This window comes from Taudactylus pleione, unplaced genomic scaffold (assembly GCF_031769625.1).
Source record: "Taudactylus pleione unplaced genomic scaffold, aTauple2 ptg001573l, whole genome shotgun sequence".
Classification (NCBI taxonomy): Eukaryota; Metazoa; Chordata; class Amphibia; order Anura; family Myobatrachidae; genus Taudactylus; species Taudactylus pleione.
Window position 1 is genome coordinate 7224628 of NW_028285970.1, and position 16871 is coordinate 7241498.

The window sequence follows — 16871 nt, forward strand, 5'->3', positions numbered from 1 at the left end:
CCTAAACCTAAGTCCCCTGGGGGGTGCCTAACCCTAAGTCCCCCCCGGGGGTGCCTAACCCTAACCCTCCCTCCCCCTAGCCTAACCCTAATCTTCCCGGGGGAGTGCCTAACCCTAAGTCCCCCCCGGGTGCCCTAAACCTAACCCTCCCCCCTGCAGCTGTCCGCTCGCGGCGCCCGGCATCCTTTCAATCGGGATGCCGGGCGCCTGTCTCCCGGCTTCGGGGAAAATGTCAGGCGTCTACATTCTAGACGCCTGGCATTTTACCCTCGCAGGGATATGACAGTTGGGAAGCCGGCTGTCGGTATTAAGGCAGCCGGCTTCCCGATTGTATACGAGCTGGATTCCTGAAAAACTCTAACTACATCTAAAAAAACAGATGTATGTATAGAAATAGAACTAATAAAGAGCATCTTTAAGACTAGGTGTTATAGAAACACTGGAGGTAAATGAAAATTTGTAGTCCAAGGATCCCATATTTTTATAAAACTTTTGAAAGAGTTGCATAAGATACTCGTCATGTGTTCCATAGAATATATGTGCCACACTTTAGCTATGATCTCTCTTATTGTAGGGACTTCTGTTTTTTTCCAAGCTGCAGTGATGCTACATGTAGCTGCTGAGTGTCAGGACTGTGGTGTTTTTTTGTTCCTGACAGTGATACTGGTGGCTCAGTGGAGGAACTCGGGATCTGGAGATTAGCAGGCTTGATAGAACTCAAAGTATAAGCTCAGGTACTGGAGCCTGGCAGTGACCAGGACTATGGGGAAGGAACACAAGGAGACAGTACTCAGGAACAGACTGACATGACTCAGGAGATAACTCAGATAGACTGGACTCTTGGACAGGACCAAAACTAGGATTTTTGTCACCCTGGGCAAGACAGTAATTTGGCACCCCCCTGGTAATTCCCCCATAGTAATGCAGCAGTGCCCTTATAGTAATGCCCCCTTCAGCAGTGTACCTATAGTAATGCCTCCTGAGCTAATGCCCCTGTAGTAGTGCCCATATAGTAATGCCCCTGTAGTAGTGCCCATTTGTTAATGCCCCCATAATAATGCCCCAGTAGTAGTGCCCATATAGTAATGCCCCCATTGTAATGCCCCTGCAGTAGTGCCCCTGTAGTAGTGCCCATTTGGTAATGCCCCCATTGTAATGCACTTGTAGTAGTCCCCATATGGCAATGCCCACATAGTAATCCCCCTGTAGTGCCACTTACACAAAAAAACAACAATACTTACATTAATCCCCGCTCCTACATCCGCCGCTGTCCGGTCCGCCTGGCTGCTCCTCGGAACTATGGGAGAGACGTCATGATGTCTCTCTCCCATAGTGCCCATGGGGAGAGCCGGTAGCTGGAGTTCAGGAGAGAACTCCAGCCTCCGGCTACCGCATCACTGCAGGGAAGGAGCCGGGTGCCTGCTGGTAATAAAATCTCAGCGGGCATCCAGCTTAGCGCCCCCTTGCAGCGCCGGGCTGGAGGACACTGGCGGCACATGCACCTCCAGCTCCCCCCTAGTTGTGGCCCTGTCTTGGAGATAGCGCAGATAAACTGGACTCTGGAGATAGCACAGATAAACTGAACTCGGGGGACTGAACTAGATAGGTACAAGGAGTTGGCTAATACCCAAGCCAGGGGCGCGGAGTCAAATCACACCAGTGGTCTTCTCCAGGGAACCCCACAACAAGATTTGGATTTCACTGCGTCTGGTGTGCAGGTCACAGCCCCTTGGTAGGGTCTCCCAAGGACTCCGAGAATGCTGAGGCCTAAGCCCCAGATCCATGGACAAAGATAATTGGGAAATAGTAGCAGGAGTCAATGATAGAGATCCGATGATTCCGGTTGCAGCTGATGATAATGGAACTGATGGTGCTGGTATCGGATAGGGACCGATGGTGCTGGTATTGGATAGGGACCGATGGTTCTGTTATCGGATAGGGACCGATGGTGCTGGTTATCGGATAGGGACTGATGGTGCTGGTTATCGGATAGGGACCGATGGTGCTGGTTAACGGATAGGGACCGATTGCTTGTTATCAGATAGGACAGTTTACTGGTAAGGACTTCCAAGGCTGCAGGAGTCTGGAGCCTGGATACGTAGCACAGGAGTGAGACGTGTTGTTCAAGGCACTGGCTGCTAGTCAGTGGATTTCTTATATTCCCCCTGACTTGTCCTGGTTGGCTAACAGGATCAGGTGTCCGCTGTAGTGAATATGATTGGAGGAAAGGGAACCAGCATGGAATCATGTCACCACTGCAGGGACAGAGACTGGAGAATAAGCAGTCAGCTGACCAAAAGTGTCAGGGCGGCGCCCAGTCTCCTGAGCACAGAGGAGCTGATTCAGACCCGCTCGCTAAGTTGTGTTCGCTCGTAGCTGGCCGATATTTGCAATCTGCGCATGCATATGCATCGCAATGCGTGTACGCAAACCAGTGCGAGAGATCGGGTGGCGTTCGCTCGCTGCGCATAGACAGCCCAGCTGAGTGAGTGACAGGAGAAGCCATTTGTGAAACGGGGGAGTGGAGGTGCGAACTCAGGCGTGCCTGAGTGTCTCAGCGCCGTTTCAGAGGCGTGCATAATTAAAAGGCAGCATCATAGTATACGTCACTTGGTTGTATTTCGCAGTGCTTGCGGCAGGGTATAGTCAACCTCAAGCGCTGCAATCACATCCGATGGTGCTCGATGTACCAATTTTTTCATGCACTCCCAGGAGATGACGTGCTCAAGTGGGCGTCTTATGAATGGCTGGTGGGCGTCTGCATACACAAAGTGATCGCACGCCAAGACATAGTGGGCATGCTGATGCCTTGCCGTGCAATCGCCTGCCTTGCTGGGCGAACGCATCTAGCGAGCGGGAATGAATGAGCTCCAGAGAACGCTGGACACTGGCACCTGAAAGAAGACAATGCTGCACACTGGAGCAGTGTGCAGAGAGAATGGTCAGCACAAGAGAACTGGAAGCAGTACATCACCATGATCCCTGCACAGGGGAGGATTGGGAATTTAAAGTGGCCCTGGAAAAAAATGTGGAAGAGGCCCTATGTGCGCGCGCTGCAGCGGCGTGCCTGGAAAAGTGGGTGGGGCCTAATTGCAAGGGGTGTGGCCTAAAGTGAAATGCCATGCCCACAAGCCACTGTCTCCATTTTTTCATGCTGGGCGCATGGTCGTTGCTCCAGGAGATGATAGCATTGCCCACAATCCCTCTCTCCAGTGAATAAGCACAGCAAGCATGTGCATGAGTATTTTCTTACCTATTTGATTTCTCTGCAGCTGGGAACCTCAGTCTCTTGAGTCTGTATTCACTATAAATATAGAATTTGACGGCAGATAAGAACCACTTGGCCCATCTAGTTTGCCCTCATGCAGGAGATCACATAGTCTGGAAGCCGCCTGTTTGTGTAGCAATAAAGCCAATCTCATCAACATGCAACAGAGGTTCAAACAGATAATACATAGCTACAGAAATTTTGTGGCAGGACAATATGGGGGTTTCCTATATCAAACAATTTTATATTAATAAAATATATTTGCTCATCTGGTACCATTTGCATCAGAATATGGTTTCATTAGAATTGCTATCTTACTGAAGATTACTGTGCCCCAGTGTTTTCTTCTAATAGTACCAGCATTCCTACCATCCTATATGTGTGTCTCCAGCACCACAGCCTTGGTGTGTCTCCAGCCTATCCCCTCTCAGGTGTTTCTTCAGCGCTATCCCCCTGCGCCTCTCCAGTGCCACTCCCAATTCTCTCTGGCACCATTCACCTGTGTCTCCCCACAGAGTCATCCTCCTGCGTCATCCAAGCGCCATCATCCTGCGCCTCCAAAGCACCATCATCCTTCATTTCCTCAGTGGTGTCCTACTGCCCTAGCACAGAATAGCCCTTCTTTCTCACATACATTATCCTTTGCCAGAACCAACCTTTTTGGGAACACAAGGATAATACCTATTAGGAGCAGCAAGCCACCAGTCGCACTCGGACATCCATTGCCTATGGACACCGCATGGCTTGAGGACCCATCATTTTGATACACACTATCACATCTTAAAGGGACATCCCTTTAGCGGTAACCAGGATTGTTATCCAGTGGACAATTTCTGCATATCATCATTGACACTCCTATACATTCCCATTCAGATGCTGCATATGAACAGGCATTTATGGACAATTGAGGTTGTGGGTGAGATCCTATTTGTTTTAATTGTTCTTACCAGTCACATAGTAATGTATGCACCTACATCTTGCTGATACACAAAGTGACCTTTTTACAGATTCAATAAATGTTTTAAAATGCTCAGAGTTCCATATATGTATATATAATTATATGATACTGCATTTATCAGTGCTACTACCCTTTTTGTATATTTTCTGGCTGGAATAAGAATGGATAGAATCCAAAGACAGAGTTGAAAAAATGGTACTCAGACTGTCGTCAATTAGGATAATATTCTCAGGAGATGATTGACAGGAGTCGATATCTGAATCTGTGGAACTGAAGGCCCCTCTTGAGGCTGAGGCTCTGAAGACCCCCTCTGGGGTTAGCAGGTTCGAATTTTCTCCAGAAGTTGAAGACTCTGATGCCCCTCCTGGGCTACTCGGACCACCAGGTGGAAACGGAATGGGCAAGGAGATGCTTGAATTGATAGGAACCGAACGGGATTGCACCAACTTGAAATCAGAGTTTCTTGGACCGGCTAGAACCGGAGGTGACTCGGACTAGCAGATGGAAGCAGATGGAGTCCAGAGGAAATTGAATCAGTTGGAACCGAAGGAGGCTGATCCGAACATTTGGATAGAACCGGTTTGAGTCCGGAGGAACTTGAGTCGGCTGGAACCGAAGGAGAATGAACTAGATATATACGGATGGAACCAGATTGAGCCCGGGTGAATTTGAATCAGAAGGGACCAAAGGAAGCAGTATCTGGCTAGAACTGGAACAGGCAGAATCCATATGTTCAGATGGCCCTTCTTGGACCAGAACCATGCTGGTAGTCAAAATGGTGGCACTCTCAGGAAGTGGCTAACAGGAGTCCATGACTGCCTCCATGGCACTATGAATCCCTCTTGGAATCTTGGTACTGAGTACCCCTACTGGGGTTGAGAACTCAGCTCCTGGGGTTGGCCACATAGATACCCCTCCGGGGTTTGGCAGATCACGTTTTCCTCCTGGAGATAAAGGCTCAGATGCCTCTTCTGGAGCTAGAACATTGGATAACCCACCTAGGGCTACAACATCAGATTCCTCTTCTGAGTCTAACGAAACAAGAGTCAAATGCCCCTACTGGGGCTGTGAACTGGGGTCCTTTATTGGGACAAGCAGAATCTGGGTTGGAACCGTAATGGGCAGAATCTGAGCTGGGTCCTTAATGGGCAGAATCTGGGCTGGAACCTGATGGGCAGAATCCGGGCTGGAACCGGAATGGGCCAAAACCGGGCTGGGAATGGAATAGGCAGAATCCGGGCTGGTAAAAGGCAAAATCCGGGCTGGGACCGGAACAGGCACTGGAGAACCCTCTTGGGGCTGGACGCATAAAGCCCCCTCCTAGGGCTGGATGCTGGAAGCCCCCATCTGGGGCTGTACACTTGGAACCCCCACTTGAGGCAATATTCTCCAACCTCCTTACAGGAGTGGCAGGAACAGAAAGAGAATGAGGCATGCAAGTTGACTTGGAGACATGATTAGAACAATACTGAGTCTTGTCATGGTCTTGCGGAGAGTCTTTGATGAAATGTTTAGCATTGCCACAGTACATGCAAAGTTGAAACTTTCTGCATAGCTGGCATTCAACCTCGGATAGCTTGGACCGTGGGATATTCTGATGAATATCTTTTCTCAGCAAGGGAGACGAGCTCTTGGTTCTCAAGGAGCCTAAATCAGAAACATTTTTGGTCACTGGGTATGACTAAGCAAGTCTAACTGAATCTGTAGCATTCCTGAGGATTTCAGGTTTCACAGAAAGTTATCTGGTCAAAAGTCCTTGTAACTGTATCAACTTTTGATGAAGAAAATTTAATTGCTCAGGATTCTGTATAATGTGAGTCCTAGAATTCCCAGAAGAGGTTGTGATCTTAGTGTCTTCCTCCATGGAAAGCCCTTGTAGATAGGGATTTACATGCTTTGAAGAGGCAGATGGAGACGGAGAAGCCAGAGTGCCATTAGAGGAGTATTCACAATTGGGAGGAATCCCAATTCGAAAATTGCCATCAAATGTATTCAGTATAGACCGCTGGAGGCGGGGGACATTTGGAGTATGAACCGGATTCGCCATAGCAGCCGTAGAAGCAGGTGGCTAAACTGACAGTGATTGCTGAAAGCTGTCATGATGAGTGGATACATCCAGATTCCTGTCTGGTTGTGAATCCTTGGTACAAGCTGGAGTCTCCAGGTCCTTAGATGTAAACACCCTGATAAGGATGGAGGCTTCTGAATTATTTCTGTACCTTTAAACATAGCCTCCTGGTCTAGAGCCCCGGTACTTAAAACCGACATCTGTTCTTATCAGTTTAATATCTGATCCGCCCCCTATCTGGGGGCAATATATTTAATGGTTTAGAACAAAGAGATGGAAAAAGAGCTTGCTCTGTCCACTCCTCGTATTAACCTGGTATTGCAGTAGTAGCTTAGGGACCTCATAGTGGAGGCTTCTGGAATTCTAAGCACATTGCTTTACTGTATTCACTACCAGCAACGGATAAGTCACAGTGGCTTGTTAGATCTGCTATCCTAAACAGCTGTATAGTTTTCCCAGCATTATCTAGTCCAGGGTGAATCCCTCACTTTTCTTGGGCAGCTACGGCTAGGGACCATTGGGCAGATGCCCGATAGGATCTCAGTTCAGGGATAATGTATTGTCCCTTGTGGGGCAGTCGGGCTACTACCTAGTTAATTAGGAGGTCATTGACAGTCATATTAACCTCTTAAGCACAGACATCTGCTATGGTAGTCAGGACAGTCCTCTGGTCATGTTACTGGCACGCTGCCACAGATTCTTAAGTACTTAGAGGCTCTTCTGTATTTAGAAAAGGTCCTCGTGGTCCGGGGATGGACAGTCTTTAGGTAGTGCCCATATACATTGTCTGACTTCTAGATTAAGGAGTTCCTCCTCTATGGACCCTGACGTATATGACCTTAGGCCCTGATTCAGAGCTGAACGCTCTGAGCAGAACGCTCACTCTGAATCAGGGCCGTCCTATTTAAATGTGGAGCGGCCTTATGGACGCTCGCATAGCTGTGGGTTACCACCCACAGCTTATGCGAGCGTCCATGATGATGGTCGCGATGGTCAAGACCATCGCAACCATCGGGCTTGCGACGAGACCCTGCGGTAGGGTCTCGCTGCCGTAAGCCCAGGAGTGATTTTGGCTCGGTCAGAGCCAAAGTCACTCCCACTGACATCATTACTGATGTCAGTGGGGCCGGACTCAGACGGTAGGCGTTCCCATGGGAACGACTCAGACGGTAGGCGTTCCCATGGGAACGCCTCTGTCTGGCCGCCACGCCCACCAAAGGGGGCGTGCTGTCAGTCACCATCGACAGCACGCCCCCTTTGGTGCAAGACCCCGAGCGACGTATTTCTCGTCGCTCGCCGGGTCTCGCGCATGCGCACGACGGAGCTCCCTCCATCGTGCGCATGCACATTCTCTGAATGACCCCCTTAGTCCATTCAGCTGGCAGGTTTGTTGCCACAGGTTGGGGTGAATTTCCACTTGAGGAACCCCGGTGTGGAGTCAGGACAAATGCTCTAGGGTGCAGTCTCAACTGGATATGTGGGTTCAGATACCACTTCTGTCACAGGGCTAGTGTTCCTGTCTTGGGACCAGCACAGACCAGGTCAAGTCCCATACAGGACTCATGTATGCCTTAGTGAGTTTCCCAAGCTCTTCCAGCAGCAGAACTCTTGGAGACTCTGGCCCTGATTCAGAGCCGGACACTCTGAAAGAGCGCTCGCTCTGAATAAGAGGCGTTTTTTGGGGGGGGGAGCGGCTTCCTGGCCGCTCGCATAGCTGTGGGTGTACACCCACAGCTATTGTGAGTGGCCAGGATGATGGTCGCGATGGTCAAGACCATCGCGACCATCAGGCTTGCCACGAGACCCTTGTGGTAGGGTCTCATGGCCGCAAGCCCCAGAGAGCTTCTGGCTCTAATAGAGCCGGAAGCTCTCTCACTGACATCACTGGTGATGTCAGTGGAGCCGCCCACAAACGGCAGGCATTCGCATGGGAACGCCTCCGTTTGTGAGGCCACCCCCATGCCACACCTCCAAAACGGTGCGAGCTGTCGATCAAAATCGACAGCCACCCCCTTTTGGTGCGAGACCCGGAGCGATGGAGCGACCGTCGCTAGCCGGGTCTCGCGCATGCGCACGTCGTAGCCGGATCCAGTGTGCGCATGTGCAGTGGCCTAACATCGACACGCTCGTGAGCACATAGCGCTCGCGAGCGGGTCTGAATCAGGCCCTCTGTTCGCTCCCCTCTAACCTCCATGGTTATTGTCCAGGTCCTTGCCTCTGAAGGTGCAAGTTAGTTTGCCAGTCTCTTACTAGTCAGATAACGGACTTCTTGTCTCAGGTTTCCGAATGGGGTCGCTCCACTCCATCTTTCGCTCAGACTAGAGGTTTGCAAAGCAGCCTTTCACATATAGGAGGCCTATTTATATATTGCCATCCAAATCATTCAGCCTACAGCCACTCCACCCTGAACATGCCTGATCTCATCTGATTTTGTAAGCAGGGTCAGGTTTGGTTAGTACTTGGATGGAAAACCACTTGGGAATACCAGGTGCTGTAGCTTCCTCTGGTATGCTGTGCAGTACAATGGCTTCCAGTTCAGGTATCTCCGTTACGGTAGGTCCTCAGCCCCTCCTGGTTTACATGAGGATCAGGACAGTCATGGCAGCTCCTCTTGACCTGCTTATCAGGGTTCAGTCACTGGATATCCATCTTTTTCAAGGTAGGTCTTTGGTGGTCCATCGGATGGATAATTATTTGGAAGCCTTTACCCTTGGTGAAGTTTCCTGCATTTCAATGGTCGGCGGTTATTCCTCCCTGTTGTTAGACTAACGGTCTTCCAGTTACCATTCCCTCTTTCTGGCATCTCTACTGAGTGTTCTTACACTCTTGCAGGCAGATCGTGGGCTCTGTAATCTATCCATTTAACAGGGTGGAGTTACGGCAGTTTGCATCGTCTCACTCCTTGCCTCTTCACAAGGAAATTCGGGCCCTATGACATAAATCCAGTCTGATTTTATTACACATAGCTAAAGGGGACCCATTTGGCTATGGGCCGCACCCGTTGGGACCCAGTACAGGGGTACTTCTCATCATCAATGCACACATTTGTGGGTGGAGGGCAATAACCTGTCATTAGTCCTTTAGGATTGGTGGATGGCTCAGGGAAGCCTTTTACCGATTTTCATTCTGCTATTTGGTTTTCTACCCCTCCACCAGCATCGTCCAGCACTAGTCTGGCCCGACAACATGATACCTGTTGTCCACATAAGCCATCAGGGTGGAGTTCTCAGCTGCAGTTCCATTAAAATGGTCAGCCACTCCCCCAGTTGGGCAGAGCATCATTTTATGGCTCTGTAGGCGGAGTCGAAGCCGGATAATTGGCTGAGACAGGATCGGTTTAAAATTAAATCTGCACGACGCCATTTTGCGAATGGCAATGAGACGCCATTTTGCGACTGGCCGCCTAGTGCCATTTTAGCGAATCTCGCCCATTATAAGTACATACGGCGATGCTATTATTTAGCGTTGTGCGATTCACACGCAATTTAAAGATGTTAAAAGTCCTCATCATATAAATACAGACAGTCACTAAAACATATAAAATAATTAACCCTGCAAAACACGTGCCATGGTGTACTCCACAGACACGTAGTCGCTAACTAGAGTCTTTTCTCAATACCCCAATACTTACACACTGCACACTTACATAAAAGGTTCCCTAGTATTAAAGAGTAATATTCAAGGCTTATTCAGTATTAGTAATGTTGTGAAATAAATGTTATTTGATATCTAAGGTTTAGTACATGGTTAGCAGACCATGTTTGGTGTTATACTGATCCACTGTCTTTGCAGATTTCCGGTATCATCGGTGAGAAGATCGCAACATGTGTCTGCAAACTATGGACCATAGAGAGTTAAACATTAAAATGTACTCTGTAATGTAACCAGCTTAGATTTATTATGCAGCAGGAAAAAGGACACAAAGGGCTGTTGGAGGCTGGATTGTGTCCATACCAACTGACCTATGAACTATACTGTAACAGAAGAACCAGGAAGAAGGACCAATGGAATTATGCTAAACTGTTCTATTGTATTGCCTATCCCTGAAAGAGTATATATGTGGGCTCTCTGAACCTAGATGCCCTGTCTGCTTGCTTTGCTGTTGACGGAGGTTTCTACTTTGATGCCGGGATCTGGGTCCAGAGCGCGTGCGTATGTAATGACTGTAGCTTGGGTCTGTATGATTTATTTGCGCTAATTGTATTTAGATCACCATGTAACTATCTGTTTTTATATTGAATAATAACTTTTTGTGCTTTGGAACCACAATCAAAGTCTGAAAGCAATTATTTTTTGTGCAACTCATAACGCTAAACAGCGACAATTATTTTAGAGTGTATAGGTAGGTAGGAATCGATAGGTAGGAATCGGTAGCGGACTTCCTTCCAAGAGTTCTCCTGGAGCAGAGGACTCCTAGGCTGCCAGGTCAGTCACTCAGGTGAGTGGGCTCTACATTCTGACGCTTTTCGCTGCCTTGTGATCGCTGGGGCCTGACGGACATCGAGATCATAGTGCCTCGCATAACTACAAGTTACCAAGATACTGTTCCGGGTCCAAAGTTCCTGGAGCTCTCCTATTGGCTGCTCCGGCAGTACAGTGGATGTTTCAGTGGAACCTTCTTGGGTTGCTTAACATGGCATTTTTGTGGTACAACTTGTACAGCTTCCACATGGTTATCTGTCCACACTCTTTTATTCGTTACTATGCAGTTATCAAAGGGGATTCCCAGTGCAACCCAGGAGTTTCCCCTCCCATCAGCGGACAACTTTAGGATGTCCCAGAGTGATCCCTGTGCCCCCTAGTGGAGGAAGAAGAAAGACGGATTTATGGTGTTACCTTGATAAATCCTTTTCTTTGACACCATAGAGGGCACAGGGCATCCACCCTGACGCACCTGGCTTCCTTAATCGCCTTCCACAGCCCGCATCAACCTTCCTAAGCCTCATCAACCTTCCAAAGCCCCCACCACCAGCCATAATCACCTTCCACAGTCCCCATTACCTTCATCAGCCCCTATCACCTCACCACTGCAGCCTGCTGAGTCAGCTACTCCTTCAGTGAAAGTGGCGGGTGGCTGTACTAGACATGCAGCGCCGGCGACGTGACCTATGATGTCACGCCACCGCGTTTCCGACTGCAAGGTCACGTCTGGCCCGGGTCGCATGTGACCAACCTGGCAGAGCACAGTGATGCCCTGGCCAGGCTACAAGGGAGATGCACAGTGGAGGGTATGGGTTCCAGCGGTGGCCCCATGGCCCCATTTTGTACCCCTGTGGGCCTAGGGGTCCCTCTGGATTTCGGGGCCTGGTACAGGTGTCCCCTTAGACCACCCCTGTCATCCGGCCTGGCCCCTGCAATGGCGTTCAAACGCACTGGCATGTCTGCATTTTGCTGACCCCCCCGTCACCTCCCCCAAATGGTACTTCCTGTCAGTCACTCTGCGTAGTCACAGTCCCAATCACAGTGGAGTGTTTCTGTTTGGTAGACAGAAGCTGATTAGCAGCCAGACAACCTGTAAAAGCCTAATAAAGGGTGTGTCAGTCTCAGTAGTCAGTCTCTCACTGCCTATGGAACAGGTCAGAGGTCTGTTGAGAGACACTGTGTCACGCCCTGGTATAATGTGTCTTCTGTACAAAGCTCGGTGGCCGGAGGACTAGGGTAAGCAAGAGACTGGAAATGGGATGGGAGAATATAGGACTTCCTCATATGCCATTCTCAGGTGTTAGCGAGACCTAGCCCAAGGCTGGTCCACCTGATGGTATTCACCAGTGACCCCTCCGAGCGGGATGTGGGTTTCGCTGCACCAGGCGAACAGGTCGTGGCCCCAGGGTAGGTACATGAAAGAGGCGAGGAAACTAAAGTCCTAATAACAAGTTTAATAATACTGTATAGGTGACTAAGAATTATGGCAGAAGTATTCCATAGAAGACCTGTGTAATTGATACTGAAGTCACTGAAAAGCGTTGGGGAATAGAGCTGGTGTATCAGATCCTGACTGTGTACTGAGGGCCTGATTCAGAGTCGAATGCTCTGACCAGAGCGCTCGCTCTGAATCAGGGCCCTCCTCCATGAAAATGGAGCGTCCTCCTGGACGCTCGCATAGCTGTGGGTGACCACCCACAGCTTATGCGAACGTCCATTATGATGGTCGCGATGGTCAAGACCATCGCGACCATCGGGCTTGCGACGGAGACCCTGCGGTAGGGTCTCGCTGCCGCAAGCCCTGGAGTGATTTTGGCTCTATCAGAGCCAAAATCACTCCCACTGACATCACTACTGATGTCAGTGGGGCCGGCTTCAGACGGTAGGCATTCCCATGGGAACGCCTCCGTCTGAAGCCGGCCCCACTGACATCAGTAGTGATGTCAGTGGGGCCGGCTTCAGACGGTAGGCATTCCCATGGGAACGCTTCCGCCTGGCAGCCACGCCCCCGGCACACCCACCAAAGGGGGCGTGCTGTCAATCAACATCGACAGCACGCCCCCTTTGGTGCGAGACCCGGAGCGACGGAGAGCCCGTCGCTATCCGGGTCTTGCGCATGCGCACGACGGAGCTCCCTCCGTCGTGCGCATGCGCAGTGGGGCAACATTGACCTGCTTGCGAGCATCCTGCGCTCGCGAGCGGGTCTGAATGACCCCCTGAGTTCCACTATTTGATGAGTAGATGCAGGCAAGCGATGAGGAAAGCACTGGTGTATCAGACGCTGATTGTGTACTGAATTCTACTACTTGAGGAAGTAGACGCTGGCAAGCGATGAGGAAAGCACTGGTGTATCAGAAGCTGTGTACTGAGTTCCACTAATTGAGGAAATAGACGCTGGCAAGCGATGAGGAAAGCACTGGTGTATCAGACGCTGTGTACTGAGTTCCACTACTTGAGGAAGTAGACGCTGGCAAGTGATAAGAAAAGCACTGGAGTATCAGACGCTGACTGTGTACTGAGGGCCTGATTCAGACCTGCTCGCTAAGATGCATACTCCCGCTGCTGCCGATGGTATGCAGTGTGTATGCATTGTGTGCATGCGTATGCATCGCAGTGTGCATGTGCATACCTTAGCGAAAGTTCACAATGCATTTGCCCACTGCAAATAGACAGCCCAGCAGAGTGAGTGACGGTGGAAGCCGTTTGTAGGTGGTCTAACAGGGGCTGGCCATTAAAAACGGGGGAGTGGAGGTGTGCATAATTATAAGACAGCATCATAGTACCCGTCACCTGGCTTGTTTTTACACTGAAGTGCTCGCTGTACTTGCGGCAGGGTATGGTCAACCTCAAACGCTGCGATAGCATCCCATGTGCCGATGGTTGCATACACTTCCTGGACATGACGTGCACAAGTGGGCATCTTAAAACAAGCTGGTGGGTGTCTGCATACACTATGTGATCGCTCTCTAAGACATACTGAGCGTGCTAAAGCATTGCTGTGCAGAAGCACTGCCTACGTAATTTGCATACACATCGTGCGAGCTATCGCATCTAGCGACCGGCTCTGAATCAGGCCCTGAGTTCCACTACTTGATGAAGTAGACGCTGGCAAGCGATTAGGAAAGCACTGGTGTATCAGACGCTGATTGTGAACTGAGGGCCTGATTCAGAGCTGGATGCTATTTGCGGTCGTTCGTCCAGAAAATAGGGGTGGCTATTCAAATGAACCGTTCGCTCTTTGCGGTCTGTTCACGCCTCTATGTCTGAACGAGCGAACAAAACTTGCGGTCGTTTTTTTAAAAAATACGCCCCCTGGCCGCTCGCATCCTACGTCATGTCCGCTATTTATTAGATTAATCGAGTACATAGACCAGCGTATGAACTGCTCGCTATTCTTGTGGTTGGTTTTGCTACCACAATCTTGCGAGCAGTTCTGGCTGTAAAATAACCCAGTGATGTGATCAATGACGCTGCTGTATTAATTATGCACACCCTTAAAACGCCCGTTTTGACCTTTAAGCACGCCTGCGTTCGGATCTCCACTCCCCGTTTTCAAGCACCTTCCCCTGTTACCACCCACATACGCCTCATTCTGACACTCAAAATAGCAGGCATTCGCTATTTAGCGAACAAACGATTTTCGGCTGCACTGACTGGTTAGCGCATGCGTATTACGATCCGTACGCATGCGCAGTTGGGCAAACATCGCTCGGAGCGAACGAGCAGCCGCTTACGAGCGGCTCTGAATCAGGCCCTGAGTTCCACTTCTGGTAATAGGAACACTGATTATCCCTGAGAATACCTCTTGATGGAACAGACGCTAGAATGAGTACAGAGTACGTCTACTGGAGGTCTGGATGCTGGAGAAAGGAACAAGTAGAGAATTTGCTCTGGAAGTAGCAATGAGCCTGGGATTCAGCAATAGCTAGTAGTCACTAGTGAAGTGAAGTTGTATAGGCAATTCCTTGTCCTACGAGACTTCCTGAAATACCCTAAGGTAGTGGGTTATTGGACAATGATCTCAGCTGACCGACCACTGGACACCCATTGGCGGAAACCGATCAGGTGATACCGACCAACATGGCGGCGCCCATGCCCGAAATGCGCAGAATAGGACACTCTCCGGAAGACTTAAATGCTCTTTCAGGTGGCAGGGAGCATCACCCGAGATGCGGGAACCTGCTGGCCGTTCCAGGAGAGTAGGGTAAAATATGCCGTAAATCTCACCGCCCCTTTTTGACCATTGAAAATCATATGCCAGATCTGACTCCGCTTTGTTTGAACTCATATCCCAGATTTCACCAACCCTCACTTCCCTTATTAAAATCATATATCAGATATGACCCCACATACCTCATTAAAAATTGTGCCTCAGATCATACCTACTATTCTGCAGCATCTGGGAAACTCATGATTTGCAGGGTTATCCCCTAGATGAGCAGGTGGATCTCCCGCATCCCGCCCACTTCCTAATAAAGTAGGCAGGATGGGGAGAGTGATATTGAGAATTGCAGGTCCGTAGGAGGAGACAGGTCCAATATGATGCAAATCATGTCATTTCGGCCCGTCTTCTCTTATTAGACCTGTGCTTATGCCATGATGGGGGCGGGACTTAATGACCCAAAGAGCCTGCCCCCCTCAGTGGCCAGCTGCAACTCCCCTCCAGAAGTAAAAAAAAGTCAGCAAGTATGCTCCAGATCTGATCTCCCCTCTCCCTCATGGAAACTCAAACCCGAGATTTGCCCCCCCCACCCTCACACACAATACTCTCAATTTGTCCCCCGATACACACGCCTTAATTAAAAAAAAATCAAGCACAAAATCTGCCTCCCCTCATTCATTAAAAATCATACCCCAAATCTGCCATCCCCTTAAAAATGATACCCCAATTCTGTATCACTAGCTATTCCCTTCCTCTGGAAGGTGCTTACGCTGGGGTATAGAGGCATGGGTAGCTGGAGCTGGCACTTTAATTAATTTAGAAGTGTGAAGTTCCTCCCCCTCTATTCCCCACCAGCCCTCAGTTTAGAAAATGAAGACCGAGAGGAGATGGAGAACAACCGGAGTGAAAGAAGAGAATAGCACACAACAACAAAACCATACAACATATGGAACAAACTGAACAGACAGGCAAAGAGCGCTGAGGTGGGCGTCCAGTGTCCCCTGTGGAATCAGAGAAAAGGATTTACCGGTAAGTACCAAAATCCCATTTTCTCTTTCATCCACTAGGGGACACTGGAGGTGCTTATGCTGGGGATGTCCCAAAGTTTTCCCCACGGGCAGGAGCGCTCTGAGGAACCTGCAGTACAAGCCAGCAAAACATGCTGCTGAAGCCGCAAATGTATCAAATCTATAAAACTTCACAAAAGTGAGCACAGATGACCAAGTGGTCACACGGCACAATAGTAAAGTTGAGGCACCCCTACATGCTGCTCACGACGTACCCACAGAATGTGTGGAATGAGCCAACACGGACATAGGAGGCTGACGATCATTGCTGAGATGAGCTTGACAGATTGTCAGTCTAAGCCAACAAGCCAACCCTGTTTGGATGCTGGCCAACCCTTCCAAACAGCCTTATAAAGGACAAAAAACAACTCAGACTCATGTAAGGACGCCTTCCAAGCAACATAGAGGAGGAGAGCTCTAACCACATCCAGGGTAGAAGAAACACCGGAGTCCCCTACCAAAGAAGGTGCCACAATAGGCTGATTTATGTGGAAAACAGACAGAACCGTAGGAAGGAAAGCAGCTTGCGTCCTGAGATCCGCCCTATCATCATGAAATACAAGGCTTATAAGACAGAGCCCCCAATTCAAACCCCTATGAGCCGTAGCCAAAGCCCGGAGGAGGAGCGTCTTCTTAGACAAATACTTAAATATCAACCTCTTGGGAGGTTCACACATGGAAGACTGAAGAAACAAAAGTCCCAAGTATAAGACTCAGGGAGCCATAGGTGGTACCAAAGGTGGCTGCACCTGCAACATCCCCTGAAGAATGTCTGCGTCACAGGTAGGGGGACCAACCTGCGTTGAAAGAAAATAGAAAGAGCAGAAATCTGCACTTTAAATGATCCTAGGCGAACACTAGAATCTAATCCCGTTCGGAGAGAAGTAAAAACGGGATAACGAAACATCCTTGACGGAAGGCCCCCG

At 49.6% G+C, this 16871-nt stretch overlaps 1 non-coding gene across 1 annotated transcript; it reads left to right on the plus strand.

The window, feature by feature from the left end:
- Positions 1-6453: 6453 nt before the first annotated feature.
- LOC148442320 (U2 spliceosomal RNA) lies at positions 6454-6650 on the plus strand. Its single transcript, XR_015875832.1, has one exon. It is a non-coding gene; the product is annotated as a U2 spliceosomal RNA (small nuclear RNA).
- Positions 6651-16871: the final 10221 nt, after the last annotated feature.